Here is a 20,121-nt window from a genome sequence, read left to right on the forward strand (position 1 = left end):
ACCCTAAAGAGTCCACCAAAAAACTACTAGAAATAATGAACAAATACAGTAAAGTTTTAGGGTACAAAATCAATATGCAAAAGTCAGTTGCATTTCCATATACTAACAACAAAATAGAAGAGAAATTAAGAATACAATCCCATTTACAATTTCAAAAAAAAGAATAAAATACCTAGAAATGAATTTAACTGAAATCGTAAAAGACCTGTATACTTAAAACTACAAAACATTGTTGAAAGAAATCGAGAAAGATACAAAGAAATGGAAAGATATTCTGTGCTCTTGGAATGGAAGAATTAACATAGTTAAAATGCCTATACTTCCTAAAGCAATCTACAGACTCCATGCAATCCCTGTCAAAGTGCCGAAGTCCCAATGATGGGTTTCAAAATGTACTCCAAAGCTATGGTAATCAATAGAACATAGTACTGGCACAAAAACAGACACACAGATCAATGGAACAGAATCAAGAGCCCAGAAATAAACCCACACATCTATGGACAGCAAATTTTAGACAAGGGAGCCAAGAACATACAATGAAGAAAGGAGAGTCTCATCAATAAACAGTGTGGGGAAAACTGGACTGCCACATGCAAAAGAATGAAGTAGACTATTATCTTTCACCATACACAAAAATTAAGTCAAAATGGATTAAAGACTTGCATGTAAGACCTGAAACTATAAAACTCCTAAAAGAAAACGTAGACAGTATGCTCTTCAACATCAGTCTTAATGGTATCTTTTCAAATATTATGTCTCACCAGGCAAGGGAAACAAAATAAAAAATAAACAAATGGGACTACTAAATCAACTAAAAAGCTCTGCACAGCAAAGGAAACCATCAACAGAACAAAAAGACAACCAATGAATCAGGAGAAGGTGTTTGTAAACCACACATCCAGTAAGTGGTTAATATCCAAAATGTATTAAGAACTCATACAACTCAACAACAATAACAAAAACCCAAGCAAAAATTGGGCAGAAGATATGAACAGACATTTTTCCAAAGAAGATACACAGATCGCCAATAGGCATGTAAAAAGATGTTCAACATCAATAATTATTAGGGAAATGCAAATCAAAACTACAATGAGATGTCACCTTGCATCTCTCAGAACAGTTATAATCCACAAGACAGGAAATAACAAACGTCAGAGAGGATAGGCGTCATACACTGCTGCTGGGAATGTAAACTGGTGCAGCCACTATGCAAATTCCTCAAAAAGTTAAGAATAGAATTCCTAAATGATCCAGCTATTCTACTTCTGGGTATTTATTCAAAGAACACAAAAACAGAATGCAAAAAGACGTTTGTACCCCTATGTTCATTGCAGCATTATTCACAATAGCTAAGACTTAGAAACAACCTAGGTGCCCATCAGCAGATGAATAGATAAAGAAGATGTGGTATACATTCACAATGGAATACTACTCAGGCATAAAAAAGATGAAATCTTGCCATTTGTGACAACATGGATGGACCTTGAGGGTATTATTTCTAAGTGAAATAAATCAGACAGAGAAAGTCAAATATCATACAATTTCACTCATATGTGGAAGATAAACAGCAACAACAAACAAACACATAGATACAGAGATTAGATTGGTGGTTACCAGAGGGAAAGGGGGGAATAGTGAAAAGGGTAAAAGGGCATATAAGGCAACAGGTGGTAACTAGTCTTTGGGTGGTGTACATGATGTAATCCACACAGCAATTGAAATATAATGATGTACACCTGAAATTTATGTGATATTATAAACCAATGTTATTTGAATTAAAAAAAATGCCCATCTTCCTGGAGCTGCTAAGGCCATATAATAATATAAATTCCTAACAATTGTTATGAATTCTTGAAAACAATTTATTAATTTCTAGAATCATTAGAGTAATTATCAGGTAATAATAATTAGAATTACTGAAATGAATTATAGCAGGTAGCCATAAATAAGACAAGCAAATAATGAACCTGAAACTAGAAAAATCAAGTTGTAATATATTACAGATTCTGGAGCTACAGCACATATCCAGAGGAATACAAGTCTAAGAAAACTAGCTTTAAATTCATGAATTCTAATAGAAAACTCTGCTTCCAGTTCAATAGGGTAGAGTCTTAAGGAATGATAATAAGCTGTTGTTAGAGAAATCTCTCTGCCAACTAGCATGATCAGTATACCTGCAAGTAATTGATCAAATGCCTTGGTATTATTTCAAGTTATTCAGTTTCTGCCTTAGAAATCTTAACCTCTGATTTATAAATCCTTTCTGTAGAGTGTTTTCAGAAGTATAAAGATATTTACTAATTTTACAAATTTACTATTTATACAAAGTTAGGTTAAAAGGCCTATTCAATGCACAATTTGTCTCACATTGGTCACATATGCCCAAGTTTAACCGATTTGTAAGAGGAGCAATAGAATGAATACACTTGTTCCAGCAAGTTAGGGAAAGGACCACCAAATATTCAGCCAAACGCAGTATTAGAATAGTTGCTTCAGAGTGAATCCTGGGAGACACAATAATCATCAGAGATGTTGTACCATATTCCAACTGTCAAAAAATCATTGACTGCACAAGGCCTACACATACAACGGTTCAAGTAGTTAAGTTAGAGCAACACAATGAGTTTCTATTCATTACCAACCGGATGACAGGTCCTGAACTAAATGTCATGAAAACTACAAACTTGCAAGACATGGGTGCTGTCTAAAGAAGATTTCCATTTCCCTGGTGAAATAAGATTTTAAATATGAAACCTAAAGGAAAGTAATATAATCTAGCATTAATGAAGGGCTAAAATGTTTAGCAATTATAAATTTATCCTATTCAATTTATCATTTGTTGCATGTCTATGTGACAAGCACTATACTAGCCACTGAATGTATAAAATGAATTACACTTACTCTCTGTCTGCAAGAAACTCGTAGTAGGAAGTATAATTTCCAAAATTGTTTTCCATGGACACTGACATTTCCCAAACCACTTTGACAATTGAACAATTTTTTCCAGACTTGTGTTCTTCAGAGCAACTTCAGAAATGCTGATTTTAATCCATGAATGTCATAAAAATTCAAATAAGTGGAATACAGGATGATGGATAGGCCTTGGACTGGTGGATAGATTCAAGACAAGGAGAGCTCACGAGCAAGGTACGTACACAAGGCACACAGCAGATGATAGCTGGAATGACTGGACTGCCTGGACCACAGGCCCCAGACCGAATAGAAAATAAAATTTGGTAAGTGAATTGAGACCAACACTGGAGGATCTAAAAACACAAATTGAAGACTTTATTTTCTTATTTTTATTTTTTCGAGGAAGATTAGCCCTGAGCTAACATCCATGCCCAGCTTCCTCTACGTTATATGTGGGACGCCTACCACAGCACGGCTTGCCAGGCAATGCCATGTCTGCACCCGGGATCCGAACCGGCGAACTCCGGGCCGCCAAAGGAGAACATGCACACTTAACCGCTGCGCCACCAGGCCAGCCCCAAAGACTTTATTTTTGTTAAGAAAGTGACACGAAGAACCAGCCATATCTTTAAGAAGCAAGCTAGCCATGATATTTTAGTGCATCCTGCACATAAAGAAAAAAACCTGGAATGTACTCAGAGGGTAGTAAGACCCATACTCTCTGTCTCAATGCAGAAAAAGGGGTCAATGTGGTTATGGCAACAAAAGGTCAAAAACGGATACTTTGCATAAGAAAGTATGCTAAAACTACATAGAAACAAGGTAAAAGATACAGGAAACTCAATTTGCTTCCCAACAGCAGAGTCAGTCTGGGGCATTAGAAAGGAAGCCATTATCAAGACAGCCAGAAGGACTTTGATCTTTGAGGTCTCTTGAGAGTTAGTAGCTACAAAAACTTCTTGAGTTTTAAACTTGGGTTAACTGGGTTCAAACCCCATTGCTGTCATTTACTATCTATTACATTTTCATCTAAAACATTTGTTTTGGTTCTATACCGTCACTCACACACAAGGCTCTACAATGTATGAGCTCCAAGAAATTTTATAGTTTTTTTTCACTTTTATTTGGTCTTTCAACAAATATTTTCTAAGCATCTGTTACGCATCAGGGACGGAGCTGGGCACAGGAGGTTCAGCCTTGAACAAGACAGACACTATTGCTGTCCCTAACTACATAAAAATATTATTATTAATGTACAGAAAACTAAGAAGACATCCCTTGCACTATTTTCATAGACCAGCTCATTATGGTAGATCTAATGTCTTCAACAGTGTGCTTCATAGATGTCAGAATTGAACGGGACATGTTAATTTGCTATAGATACTAACCAGACTTTTTAAAGAAAGTACAAAATCATCAACTTGTATTAATACCAGCAACTGACTTTTATTCCTCTTCAGAGGACGTGAAAACCATCACTGGCACTTAGAAACAGAATGGCAGAATTGCAAACTTACCATGGAGTAACCTTCATCTGAACTCCTGTCAAGCTGAGGACTGTATCACTTCCTGTGGTCTCTCTTGTTATTAGCTAATTTCCTACATTGACCTGAATTCAACATCTTTACTGTAGTCATTAATTTTAAAAGGTTCATTTGGCAGTTTGTTGAAAGACATCATCTTTCTCTGGATAGTACCAACCTCGATCTCCAAATTGTTTTTTTGTAAGTTGGATCAGGAACAGGAAGTGGAATTGTTCTCTTGTTTTGATATTGATCTTGCTTCCTTTGGTGAGGATCTGCTCTGAGCAGAGGAGTCCAGCTGCCTTGGACCTAAGATTCCAATTCTTGCCTGTCTAAACAGTGCAACTGACTTGGGACAGAATTCCTAGTACAAGATTAGCATCACTGCCTAGGTGACAGCCACGTTCTGATTGAACTTGCAACTTTTCTCTCATATTTAAAGCCCTGTTTGTTCTAAAAATCTAAATGCTTACTCTACTTATTTCTATAGTTTAGAGTTTTTCAAGAATAAACATGCAATATTTATTACTGTTCTGGCCTCAACCAGTGATACAGCCAGAAACATCAAGGTCAGAATGTTTTTCAGGACACCCTCTGCCCCTGATCCAATCCCACTGCACATTTATGAGGATCTGTTCTAGACAGTCAGGCTATCCAGCCATGGATTTGAATTTATTTCCCGAAACTTCTGAGATTCTCCATCCTCACTGAAAAATCACTGGAAATTTTACATTTTTTCCACTCTTTGACAGCCTCATGGCTCTCTGCTGTTCTGTCACCAGCTGGATTATGGTCCACTAATGGTGGTGGATTCCAAAGAGACAGAAGGCTGTTTTCAATCCATTTGTTATTTTAATGACAAAGAATCACCCTATAAGCCTTGTTAAAACCTCATTTAGTCTAGAAAAAATAGAGGCACCAAGACACTCAAGCAGGAACATGGTAATATCAACATTCATCAAAGCAGAAATAACGGAGTGGAAGGGGGCCTAGGAAGGCGGTCCGGGAGGCATATGACCATCCCAGAATGAGTCAGCAGAGTTTTTAGCATTAGCTACTACATTCTTTAATCCTCATTTTATCAGAAATTAGAAACTTTTCATACTTGTTCCCAAATTTGAGAGAATAAGTAGTTAGTAAAACCATGCACACAGTCAAAACATCAGGAAAAATGAATTAATAGAACAATAACTGGTGCAAGGATCTTAGAGAGTATCTGTTGCACTTTAAAAATGTGTAAAGTAAAGCCCAGAGTGGAGAAGTGACCAAGGCTCTCCCTCAGAGTCTTTTAAATGGCCTAACGTCCCCTGAAATATCATTTGCCAATACCCATTGTTCTAGACTTGACTCTGCCTCTTATTGGCTGCATAATACTGGACAATTTTCCAAACCTCTCCATGCCTCAATTCCCTCATCTGTAAAATGGGGATAACAATAGTGTCTACCTCATGCTATTGTGGTAAGGATTAAATGAGATACGTACATGAAGTGCTAATCACATAATAAGCATCTGATAAATGATAGGCAACACTAGTATTATTTACAATGTGAAATTTTAGTATAATGCACTCCTCTCCCCTAATGCTTTCTTGTTCAGTCTCATTCCCTCTCTTTCACAGATGTGTCCTATAAACACAGAATGTATAGTCAGGAGATCTGGCTTTGAATCTCAGCTTTGCCAAGCCGCATGTTGGGTGGCCTTAGGCAAGTTACCAATCTAGGCTTCAGTCTCCTCATTAGAAAATAAGAGAGTGGGATCAGTTGATATCTATGGTTCTAAACATCTCTACTGTTAAATGGATTCTAGAATCTAGACCACTGACAAGCTGTGCAGGCCATTTCCCTGGATTTTCAGTCAGTGGGAAAAGCTTCTAGTGATACTCAGCCCCACAGATATTCTCTCTTAGGGACTAGGAGAAGGTGGAACTCTAAGCTCCGCTCTCTGTTCCAACATCTCTTTCCAGGAGTTACTCTGAAAACCACCAAATATTTCCCCATGGTTTGATAAAGCCTGGACCTGCTGAAAGACCCCTCCTCTCACTCTCTCCTCTACCAGCATGCCATGGGCCTTCACAATCCGCCATTACCCTCCCCAACACCATGGCAGCTTCTGATTCACTTTCAAGGAACCCTAGTTATCGAGGATCGGGGCAAACGTTGCTGAAGAGGCCCACTGTAGCCCAAACAGAACATTTTCACTTTTAAAGGCCTTTGTTTTCAATACATGAATGTCACCAAAAGAGACAGAAAGAAGTCTGGGAATGAAATTCAAAGCAATTGTCTCTATAACATGGTCTTTGAAGCTCTACCAGATGTCATTTTTTAAATGTGTATGGAGAATTTCCTACATGCAGGTGTTGTTCAAAGAGCTTCAGCTAGATTAGCTCACTGAATCTTCACCACAATCTTGGGAGTTAGGTACTCTGTCATCACTATTTTACAGATGAGGAATCTGAGGCATGGTCCTACCATGATCAAGTCTGTAATTTTCCAACAAACATCACCTGCCTGGCCACTGCAACTACGATTTAATCTGCTGGTCATACTTATCTTGTGCAGTTTTGAAATAGACTTGTTTCTTTTTGAGGCAGTATTTTCTTATTCTGTTATGGGTTTTAATTGAGCCTTCTTCATATCTACATAGCAGATGCGTAAAATCATTAAGCACTACTGAAAACTCTCAACAGGAATATTGATTCTTCCTACAGTTCTTCCCTGACGTGGTTATTACTGACAATTTAGACTTATGCATGTTAAAGTAAATTGACCTGGCATGTGCTGCTAACTACAATCTGTGATCTTTGAAGGCCCAATTTTACATCCTCAGATGAAATGATGCAGTTGTGGGGGGTGGGGTGAGAAACAGGGAAACGTTTGTTATTCTTGACAGCAACTTGAGACTATATGAATGAAAAGTTTCTCTTTTTTTCTGAATGTCTTTTTAAAAATAAATTATCTTTTAAATTTAGGGGCTTTGGTTCCTATATTAGTCAGGTTTTTCCAGAGAAACAGAACCAATAGAACATAGCATTTAAATCATATACATCTCATATTTTATATATAAAAGACTTACTTTAAGGAATTGGCTCAGGTGGTTATGGAAGCTGGGGATGTCCCATGATCTCCTGTCTGGAGCTGGAGACCCAGGTGAGCTGGTGGTATAGTTTACATCTGAGTCTGAAGGCCTGAGAACCAAGAGTAAGTTCCAGTACATGCCCAAAGGTCTAAGAATGAGCAGCAGTGATGTCAGTCCCTGTCCAAGGGTAAGAGAAGCTTGATGACCCAGCTCAGTCAAGCAGCAAGGGCAAATTCTCCCTTCCTCTACCTTTCTGTTCTATTTAGGTCCTCAACCAACTGATTGAGGACCAACTGCACTGGGGAGGGCAATCCGCTTTGCTCAGTCTTCTGGTTCAAATGCTAGTCTCATCCAGAAACACCCTCACAGGCACACCAAGAAATAACGTTTAACCAAATGTCTAAGCGCCCAATGACCCAGTCAAGTTGACACATAAAATTAACCATCACAGTTTTACAGTTCCTGTAAGTTAAATGACACTGTTGAGAAGTCAAATTGTACAACATTAGAAAGTGGTAAAAAAAAAAAAATTAGCATTTTTTTCCTCAAATCATTCAGGAAAAATGGACCAGCTTTGGGTCACAGAAAGTTCCACACATTGTCTTTTTTCCACTCATCTGTAAAATTCCTTAAGGCCAGAAATTATATTTTGCAAACTTACGTTTCCCTCAAAACAGAATGATTCTTAGAAGGTAGGAGGTACAGTAAAACTAATGCAGGAAAATACAAAGTCATTGTATACTTGAAGGGAATTATGAGATCAGCTCATTCCACTGAAATGTAACTCATAAGTAAAAGCACTTATGAGTAGAAGACCTACTATGTGCAAGTTTGGTATTTAATGGCTAAAGAATCAACTGGAATCAGTATCACCCTCTCCAGAGGTATTCACACAGAATTCGGCTCAGACCAAATTAATAGCAACTGTGGGCAACATCTTAATTCTTTCCGTTGCTAAATTACTATGGAGATGAATTTTAGCAACTTAATCCACCCAGCTTAAACTAATTCTTCATTAAAGCGTAACTTTCTCCCATAGGGAAACTTCTAAACCCAGCAGATATAAGCATGAACACCTCCAGTTTGTTTTAATTATTTTTCTTAAATGAGAAGCTGAGCACATTTTGCCAAGGATTAAATCACCTCAGGTCTCACAAATTTGGTATTCTTGAACTAAATCAATGATCTCGTGTTGCAATTCTTTTGCAACTGGAGGAAAATCACTTCACGTTGCTAGGGGAAAGTATTTAAATGACCCAGGAATGTGGCAAAGGGCTTAGGCAAGTCCACACCTCCTAACATTTCTGCTAAATTCAATATGAATATCTTAAAAGCCAGCAGATTACATTTCTCCTTAAATCTCTAATAGGCTTTCAAATGAGCAAGAAATTATTTTTTAAAGTTAAAACACTTAACAGAATGAGAAGACAAACCACCGACTAGGAGAAAATATTTGCAAAAATCATTTCTAATAAAAGACTCTCAACCAAAATATGTAAAGAACTCTTAAAACTCAACAATAAGAAAATGAACAACCCGATTTAAAAATGGGCCAAAGATCTGGACACCTCACCAAAGAAGATACACAGATGGTAAATAGGCATATAAAAAGATGCTCAGCATCATATGTCGTTAGAGAATTGCAAATTAAAACAATGAGATACTACTACATATTTATTAGAATGGCAGAAATCCAAAACACTGACAACACTAAACGCTGGCTAGGACGTGGAACAACAGGAACCCTCAATCATTGCTGATGAGAGCGCAAAAGGGTACAGCCACTTTGGAAGAGAGTTTGGCAGTTTCTTATAAAATTAAACATACTCCTACCATATGTCCAGCAATCACGCTCCTTGATATTTACCCAAATGAGTTGAAAACTTATGTCTATACCAAAATCTACACGTGATGTTTACGGCAGCTTTATTTATAATTGCTAAAACTTGGAAGCAACAACCATGTCCTTCAGTAGGTGAATGGATAAATAAACTGTGGTACATCTAGATAATGGGATATTCAGCACTAAAAAGAAATGAGCTATCAAGCCACGAAAAGACATGGAGGAATGTTAAACACATGTTACTAAGTGAAAGAAGTCAATCTGAAAAGGCTACATACTGTCTGATTCCAACTATATGACATTCTGAAAAGGCAAAACCATGGAGACAGTAAAAAGATCAGTGGTAGCCAGGAGTTAGGGAGGAGGGAGGGATGAATAGATGGAGCACAGAGGGGTTTCACGCAGTGAAACTTCTGCATGATATTATAGCGGTAGGGACATGTCGTTATACATTTGTCAAAACCCATAGAATGCACAGCACCAACAGTGAAACCCAATGTAAACTATGGACTTTGGATGACAATGACAATGCAAATGTCATTGCAGTTTCATCAATTGTAACAAACATACCACTCTGGTGGAGGTTGTACATGAGTGGGAGCAGGGGACCTGTGGGAACTCTGTACTTTGCTCTCAATTTTTCTGCAAATCTAAGAAACACTAAAAAATAAAGTTTATTTTTAAAAAAATCAAACACTTGCTAAACCTCAGAATCCACTCTCATAATATATGTCCCTTTATTTTCACTTTTTAAGATATCTGCTTATTCTTAATCACAAAATACTTCATAAAATTCATGATTCTTTCAGAATTATCTATTAAAGTGGATTTTTAAAAAGTGTCTACTCTTGGACCCAGCAATTCCACTTGAAGGTATCATCTTCAAAGAAATGTTTTCACAGATGCACAAGAAATGTACACAAAGGTGTCCGCTGCAACATTGCTTATGATGTAAAAAATTAATACAACTAAAATGTCCATCAATGGGACAATAGCTAAGCAAAAAAAATTACATCAATACTGTGAAATAATATAGAATGAAGTGAGGCTATATGAGATCATATAACATATTCAAGGCATACTGTGTTATAAAAGAAAGTTACAAAAGAATACACGTACTATAGCCACATATTGGTAAGGAACCACACACACCAAGCAAGTCTATGTAGTTTGACACTTACCCATATTTATGAAATAAATTGAAAAAGTTTTAGAAGAATAAATCCCAAATGATATTAGTTTTTTACATCTGGAAAGAGGAGTAAAATTGGGAGGAAGGTATACCAAAGTAGATCTTTATTTTATCTTCACTGTTAATGGTTTTCATAATAAGATATTCATGTATTACTATTATAATTAAAAATAAATTTTAAACTGTTGTCTACAGTTCAACCTGCTTTGTTAGAAATAGTTTAAAATCTGTACTGTTGAATGTAGCCCTAGTGTTCAGAATGAGGTGATAGTCGATCTGAATTATAACTCTGTTTTTTGCCAGCTCTATTGAGATATAATTGACAAAAATTATATATATTTAAGGCGTACAACATGATGTTTTGATATACATATGCAAACCAAAATGATTACCACAATCAAGCTAATTAACATATCCATCACCTCATATAGTTACCATTTTGTGTGTGTATAAATATCTACTCTTAGCAAATTTCAGGTATACAATAATTTGTTATTAACTACAGTCACACACCATATAATGACATTTCAGTCCATGACAGACCACATATACAATGGTGGTCCCATAAGATTAGGACCATGTAGTCCAGGTGTGCAGTAGGCTATACCATCTAGGGTGCACAAGTTCTCTATGATGTTTGCCCAACAACAAAATCGCCCAGCAATGCATTTCCAGAATGTATCCCCATCATCAAGTGATGCGTGACTGTGTAGCCACCATGCAATACATTAGACCTCCAGAACTTATTCATCTCACATAACTGAAACTTTGTACCCTTGACCAATATCTTCCCATCTCTCTATGCCCCAGACCCTGGTAACCACCATTCTACTCCCTGCCTTTATGAGTTCAACTTTTTAGATTCTACATATAAGTGATACCATGCAGTATTTGTCTTTCTGTGCCTGGCTTATTTCACTTAGCGTAACGTCCTCCATGAACTATAACTTTAAAGCAGCATCAGAAAGATGGGAAAACTGGGTTGGGAGGAAAGCACTCATTAAAATACTAAAAAATTTAATCACCACAATGAGAACACTGACCTCTAATAAAGTATATGTCTCCTCATTGAATTATTTCCACTTGTACATGTGTGATCAAGCGTAAAAGTTTGCTTTTAATTTACTTTACAAGACCTTCTCCGTATCCTTCTCCCCAAACCACACAGTGCATTATTAAAGCAATAAAATAAACCAGATTCCACATAATTCAGCATCTTAGGCACACCTAAGGTCTAATAAGGCAGATCTTAAGAATAGTGGTAGAAGTAGATTCTTCATACCTCTGAGACTCAACATAGGCACCCAATCCTAAAAAGCAATCCTTTTCTTCAAAGTTCAGAAAGAAGGTTTGGACGGCATCCTCCATTAAACTTCCGAAACGCCACATCAACCACATTAGAGCGCAGGCACTTTGTTCTGGTTTTTTACAGTGAAAGATTTCAACATGATTTGATGGGCACCTGCTTTAAGATTTCAGCTTATACTATGAGAATCCTTGCAAGTAGATGATCCTGGGGTAGGGACAACTTCTTGGAACCATGCTGTTTGATTACTGTTTGGTCACCAATCTAGATCAAATGGTGTCGGAAGAATTAGAACAAGTTTTGAACATACCTGGAGCCTATCCTAGGCTCACCTTTTCATGTTCTTATATGGCAGCACGCACAATACCATTTCTACAAAATCATTTTGCATCAGCTCAGAGTAGGTGCCCAAAGAATCAGGTGCATAAAGAGACACGAGTTTTGAAGGATCCAATCAAATAATATCCCATTCATTTGATGGCCTTTTATACTTTGGAAAAAGTAAGTTTGATGTACTTGGACAAAATCAAACTCAGGGGAATCTGTTTTCTATGCAAAACAGTGGTTCTCAACCAGGGGCATTTTGCCCCCCAGGGGCATTTAACAATGTCTAGAGACAACCTTAGTTGTCACAACTGAGGGAGGAGATTGCTACTGGTATCTAGTGGACAGAGACTAGGTATGTTGCTAAACATCCCACAATTAACAAGTCAGTCCCCCACGACAAAATGGATCTGGCTCAAAGTGTCGACAGTACCAAGGTTCAGGAACATTATTCCAAGTTAACATTTTTGTAAATTTTTTTTCAGTTGCCCAAGTCAACTTCTTTACCTCCCACTCACACCACATCCACCCCAACTGGACTCTCTTCCCCTCATCCCAAGATGTCATGAAGTCACCAGTGAGCTCCTATCACCCAGTCCAATGAATGCTTCTCATCCTGTTTGACTCTTTTATGAAATATTCTCTCCTCTTGCTTCTAGAATCCTAAATTCTCCTGGTTTGCCTCTTCTCTGTCTTCCCTGTCTCATTTGTAGATTTGTCTTCTTTATGTGGCCATTACGTGTTAGTGTATGATGATTTGCTTTTAGGCCCTCTCTCTAATATTTCTCAAGGTAACTGGATCCGTTTCCTACTTATGCTTTAACAAATTACCACAAACTTAGCACCTTAAAAAACACAAGTTTATTATCTTACAGTTCTGGAGATCAGAATTCCAAAATGGGTCTCACTGGCTTAAAATCAAAGTCTCAGCAGGGCTATGTTCCTTTCTGGAGACTCACAGAGAAAATATATTTTCTTGCCTTTTCCAGCTTCTAGAGCTGCCCCTATTCCTTGACTAGAGGCTCCTCCCATTTTAAAAGCCAGCAATGACTGGTCAGGTCTTTCTCACATCACCCTGATACTGACTCTTCTGCTGCTCTCTTCCACATTTACAGACCCTTCTGGTTACCTTGGGACCACCTAGATACCCAAGAAAATCTCCCTTTTGTATAGTGAGCTGAATAACAACCCTAATTCCATCTGCTTTCTTAACTCCCCCTAGCCATGTAAGGTAATATACTAACAGGTTTTGGGAATTAGGACATGGACATCTTTGGGAGGCCATTCCTGTCTACCACAGTAACTCACCTTCAATACCATCCATTTGTACACAGATCACTCTCAATTTTATATTTTGTATCTCTAGTCTAAACTCTAGATCCACATATTCAAGTGTTCAGGAGAAAACTCCAGTCTCAAGCCAAACTCATAAACTTTCTCCCCAAAGAAGGTCCTTTGGGTTCCCAGGTTCAATGAACGGCATCATGAGCCACTCAGTTATGCAGGCTAGAAATGTGGGCCTTTGTCATTCTGAACAGTTTCTTTTCTTTACCTCCATATTCAATCTACTACTGAGTCCTATTAATTTCTAAATATCCCATGAATTTATCTACTTCTTACCATCTCCACACACATCCCACCGCTCTAATTCAAGAGACCTTCATCTCATCAGAACTAACTAGTCCACCCACACCTACTTTGACTCCTCCAATCCCCATTCTTCGTATGGCAGAAGGATCTTTGTAAAATTCAAATCTGACCAAGTCATCTCTCTGCTTAAATTCTTTAATGGCTTTATGTTTTTCTAGGAGTAAAACCAAAACACTTGAATATGGCGTACAAGGCTCTGCCCAGTCTGGCGCCTGTGTACCTCTCCAGCCTCATACAGTATCAGACCACATTGCTGTTCTCCCAGCCTGGGAAAGCAGCCACCTCTCTCCTCACAGAACATTGGCGCACAGTGTTCTCTGCACGGAATGTGTTTTTCATTTCTCTCTTACTGTATTTAACTTCTATTCATCCTCAGCTCATAATTTAACCATCACCTACTCAGGGAAGCCTATCCTGGCCTCCCTGGCTGAAGGTTTAAAGCACCATGCCCCTCTCTTTTGTAGCGCTCGTATAGATGCAATTTTAAATTTCTTTGGGAGATTATTTAATTAATAATTCTCTTCCCATTTGATTGTGTATACCATGAAAGCAGAACAGTGTCTGTGCTCACTCCTGAATTTCCCAGTGCCTGGCCCCGGTCTTGGCACAGGGTTGGCACTCAATAACTATTTGTTAATGGATGAATGTGACTGAATCAATGAGTAAGATGTCTATTGCTATATATATAGTCATAGCAATGATCAGTGCTGCTTATTCATTCAATGATCTTGCTGCTTATCCATTCAACAAAGTTTTACTGAATGTGCCTTTGTTTCAAATACCAGTAAGCAATTTTATTTTATTTTCTAATTAGCATCTTCAGCTGTACGAACAAAAGACCAACAATATATTGTAAGGTCAAGAGAAAAGTGAAATGTTCTTTTGGCATCCCTGATTGCTCCTCTAGATATCATTTTCTTCCCCTGAGATAAATTTGGACCACTCTACAGGAATGTGGCTTGACTCTGTCCTCAGCATCATTGGCAACAATTCTCAAAGCTGCCAATGGCAGTTGTGGACACTCATTGGAAATGACAGCAGATTTCAACATGGCCTTGACTTGCATGATGTTTTTCTAATGCTTAAGGAGTTTGGTCATGTGTCAGAGCTGCTCATGTTAAATGATCTATTAGGTGCCATGATCTCCAGAAAGGTCATCTGTCACATTGTAGGCCAGAAGTGTCACCTCTGTTTAATGTGATATGAAGCCAAACTCCCAAATCAACTAGAGAGAAATTGGCATATGTCACTGCTGACTGATCAAAAGCTGAGGGTCTCAGTTCACACGTACAATTGTGCAAATGAAAGCTCCTCTTTATCAGTGCATAAACTAAATGTATAGCGGTTGAAGACTCTATGACTTATGGCAATTGAATTTTAATAGTATGATATTATTGGCTTAAAGTAATCGTATAATGAGTATAAAGTAATACCTTTAACGAGTATTGTTATGATGAGTGAGAACTTTTTTTCAAAGGGGTACAAAAGGGAAACTTTTGGGAGGAATAAGTGCAAATACTAAACTGAATTTGCCAAACAAGAAAGAGTTTAACCATGGAAAAAGTCCAAGAATTCATTTTCAGATATGACTGTGTGATATTTGTGAGGATCACAAGTGATCCCTAAGTCGGCTAAAGATAACACTAGACACAGTAAGATCTAGTTTGAAAGAAAAATCACAACATCAATTAAATTGAAATTAAGTTTAGTGAAGGTCTCAGTAGAAGGGAGATACAGCACTCTTCAGGAGAGCCCCTAATAGTTATCAATAGGCTAACCAACAATGGGCAATTATAACAATTAATTATGAGGGAAAATAATACAATTTAAATATTTGTGCTAAAAAGTATGTGCATGCATTCTATCTGATGTATTTCAATATCACGAAAGACATCAGCTGGGTTCACTCTGAGCCTTTGTCCCAAGATATTTAAAAGTAAAAGAGAAAGTGTGTGCTTTAGGCTGACATTTCATCATTATTTTGCATAATCTTTATATGTTTCCCTTTTTTGTGCTTTTTCCTTTTTTACAGTCCAAGCAATCTTAGCAATAATCAAGAAGGCTGTTAATGTGATTTATACAGCTGAGATATAAGTTGCATCCCTTAGAGAATTCTCAAGTGTGTGAAATTTTTTAAATGGACTAGGACCTTGCAGAGCCTCATATCTTCTTTCCCTTCAGACAAACACTTAGAAAGGCAAAGCACTTGAGTTATTTCTCCAAAACAGACAGTTGCTGCAAGAGCAGGCTGGGACTATAGTCTCCAGACTTATACTTCTGTGCCTTTCCAATATATCATGACATCTCCCACAGCACTCAATTCTTTCAGACATGATTAGTCTTTATAGTCTTTGCTCAAGTAGCATGACTGCCTCCTTACACTTAAAAGAGACATTAAAAGACCCAAAGAGTGCAAACTATAAAAGAGAATTGATAAATTGACAACGTTATACTTTAGAAGTTTGGCACCACAAAGTACACCATAAACAAAAGACAACCTACAGATGAGAAGACATTATTATTGGACATAACTGAAAAAGGACTAGTCTCCAGAATATATAAAGAGCTCTTATAATTCAAAAAGAAAAAGATTACTCAACAGAAAAAACATGACAAAGTATAAAGAAGAAATTCATAGACCAAGAAAATGAAACAGATAATAGGTGAGTGAAAAGATGCTCAACCACATGGTAATTAGGAAGATGCACATTAAAACAACAATGAGATAGCATCAGATTGACAGAAAAAGTTAAAGTCTGACAAAACCAAGTACTAGTCATGCTGCAGAGCCATGGGAAATGTCATATACTGCTGCTAAGAGTTTAAATTGGTTCAATAACTTTGGTCAACCACTGACAATATCTAGCAAAGTTGAAAATGCTCATACCCTACAATCCAGCAGCTTTCTCCTAGATCAGTCGTTCTCAAGAAAGAGAGGAGTGGTTCAGCCCCTGGAGGACATTTGGCAATGTCTGAAGACATTTCTGATTGTCACATCTGAGGTGGCAAGGGGAGGGAAGGGACTAGAGAGGGATACCACTGCAAACCAGTGGGTAGAGGTTAGGGATACTGCTAAACATCCTACACCACACAGCTCGTGCATGCTCAAAATATCTGCCTCAAAATATCAATGGTGCTGAGGTTAGGAAACTGTCATGGGTTGAATGGTGGCCCCCAAAAGATTTGTCTACCTGGAACCTGTGAATGTGAGCTTATTTGGGAAAAGAATCTTTGTATATGTAATTAATTGAAAGATCTCAAAATGAGATCACCCTGGATAATCCAGATAGGCCCAAAATCCAGTGACAAGTGTCCTTATAGAAGAGAAGACAGACAGAAGAGAGATACAGAGGAGAAGTCCATGTGAAGACAGAGGCAGAGACTGGAATGAGAATCCACAGTCCAAGGAGTGCCAACAGCCACCAGAAGCTGGAAGAGGCAAGAAATGGAATCTCCTCTAGAGCCTCTGGAGATAATGATGGGCCCCTTGATTTGGGACTTCCACCCTGCAGAACTGTAAGAGAATACGTTCTGTTGTTCTAAGCCACCCAGTTTGTGGTAGCCCAAAGAAACTAACATACTGTCCTAGACATATGTTCAAGAGAAACACGTGCATATGTATGGGAGGAGAAAGGTACAAGGTTGGTTACTGAAGTTCACCACAGCCGAAAAATTTGAAACATCATGAATTTTTATCAGGAGGAAAATTGGAAAATGTATTAAAGTATATTCACTTAATGCTCTTGAGCAACAAAAATGAACAAATTAGAGCTGCATGTATCAGCATGTATTAATTTCAAAAATATAATTTTTGAGAGAATAAAAGCCAGTTCAGAAGGACATACATGGTATGATGTCATTTATATAATGTTTTAAAATCCGCAAGGCAATATTACACAATATTTGTGGATATCTAAATCTGTGGCAAAAGTATAATAATGTCAGTGATAAACAGTGAACCCACAACAGTCATAACTCCTCTTGGGGATATGGAGGAAAAGGAGACAGGAGGGGTATACAGGAGGCTTCCATTCGCATCTGAAATATTTAATGTCTTTAGTTAAAATTAACAGATCTGATGAAGATTTGGCATGATTTTAAGATCTGACAAAGCTGGGTGTTTGGCATGTTGTAACAGTCTCTGTTATTGCCTATTCTAAGCCATTTATGATAATATTAACTATTCGATGTTTTTAAGAAATGTATGCCATGTAAAATAAATCCCAATGATGTTTATAGGTGTCTGGGGAGTAATGAAGAGAGACTGAAACTATGAGGAAACAGGATATAGGTGGAGCCTTTGATCCAACACAGACATAGAGCCCTAAAGAGCTAAGCTTCCACAGCCCAGATGATTCCCTTTTCCATGTTTTCTTCAGGGATTCTCCCTCCTTTCCTCCCCACCTCTCTCTTTTCTAGCTCTTTTGTTATTTGATCGTAGTTGAGAACCTTCTTATGTAACCTCCTCCTTAGTTTTCCCATGTTAACTCCACTTCACAATTGAATCTGTGACAGTTATAAAAGAGAGGGGGAAATGAGGATGGAGAGACCTCAGTCTTTCCTATTTTGGTCATCACCAGCCTGCCTGGAGATCTGCATCAGTGAGTTATACTGTACCAACCAAACTCTTCCCAGATTCGGAGGGATTGCCACTACGATATTTTCCATGGGACCTCTGAGCATAGCAGCAAAACTGTCTTACCAGTGCTTCTGGGTCCCAGCTCTGGAGTTCCTCTAGGAAGGCAAAACCAGCTGAGCAACACAAACGAATTTTGTGCACCTGGTCCAGCTTATGATTCTGTATAAAATGCAAGTCCAGTTTGTGATTATGAACTTAGTCAAAGAACACTGAAAGAACTGTTAGGGAAGGTATCTAACGGGAAAAAAATTAATAAAAGACTATGCTTCTGGTATGTGGGGGAAACTGGCAGTTTGGAGATGTTTTGGGAAGCAAAAATATCCAGATTGCCTAACAGCCTAAAACACCTAGGCAATAGCTCATCCCTTCCTTTCATATTGTCTCTCATGGCAAAGACCAGATTTTGGTAACTGAATGATTGGCCTGAAATAATCAGGGAGACAGCAATGTAACATCTGTTCTTTTGGCCATAGTAACTGTCATAAAAGGAACTCCCTCACTCATGAATTTTTAAATTGGATGGGGCACTTCCAAATGTGGGATGGAAACACAGCACTATTCTTCCAAAAGAAGAAAAACCACCCTGTATTTCCATTTTTGCAGCTCATTATCTTTGTCCGCTACATATAATCTGCTGCAAGACTTCTCATTAGGAACTTATGCATAGCATTATTCTTGCTAACCTTGATGTTAACCCCAAAGCTTCTGGACAAGTGCTATCTTTACATTTTGCATATAATCTGCTCTTTTCCAAATATATACTCACTAGAATAGAAATGAAATATTTATTTATGCAATTATCTGTTCACTGTCTACATACCTGGCTAGAATGGATGCTCAATGAGTGGAGGGACAGCACTCCATGAGTGCCTGGGTCCACCACTGTATCCTAGTGCCTAGCCTAGAGCTTGCCCCATAGTAGGTGGTTGTAATGGACTGAATTATGTCCCCCCGCAAATTCTTATGTTGAAACTCTAACCCTCAATGTGACCATACTTGGAAATAGGACCTGAACAGAGGTAATTAAGGACAGTGAGGTCATAACATTGGGGTCCTAACCCAATAGGACTGGTGTCCTTATAAGAAGAGCAAGAGGCACGGGAGCTCACTCTCTCTCTGTGCGTGCACAGAGCATATGCCATATGATTTCATAGCAAGAATGTTGCTGTCAACAAACCAGAAAGAGAGTCCTCGCCACAAACCTACTCTGATGTCACCTTGTTCTTGGACTTCTAGCCTCCAAAACTGTGAGAAAATAAGTTTCTGCTGTTTAAGCCACTCAGTCTGTGGTATTCTGTTATGGCAGCCGGGGCTGACTAATGCCTTGTTTAAATAAATTCTTGCAAAATAAATGGTGCTGTGATGATGCTGATGATTATAATAAATTGCAGGCTGACAGAACATAAACAGTAAGTGTCGAAAGGTATACGCTATTGAACCAATTTTAAATAACTCAAATTTAGTTCTTTTTAAATACACAAAAATACTTTTTACCCTCAGATCAAAGATATTTAAATTATATTTAACAATACTAATATAATGATATATGTCAATTTTACCTCAATAAGAAAATGAGAAAAATGTTACATTTACAACTGAAAATAGACTAAAGACTTGAATGTAAGACCTGAAACCATGAAACTTCTAGAAGAAAA

Source organism: Equus asinus, chromosome 9 (assembly GCF_041296235.1).
Source record: "Equus asinus isolate D_3611 breed Donkey chromosome 9, EquAss-T2T_v2, whole genome shotgun sequence".
Lineage (NCBI taxonomy): Eukaryota > Metazoa > Chordata > Mammalia > Perissodactyla > Equidae > Equus > Equus asinus.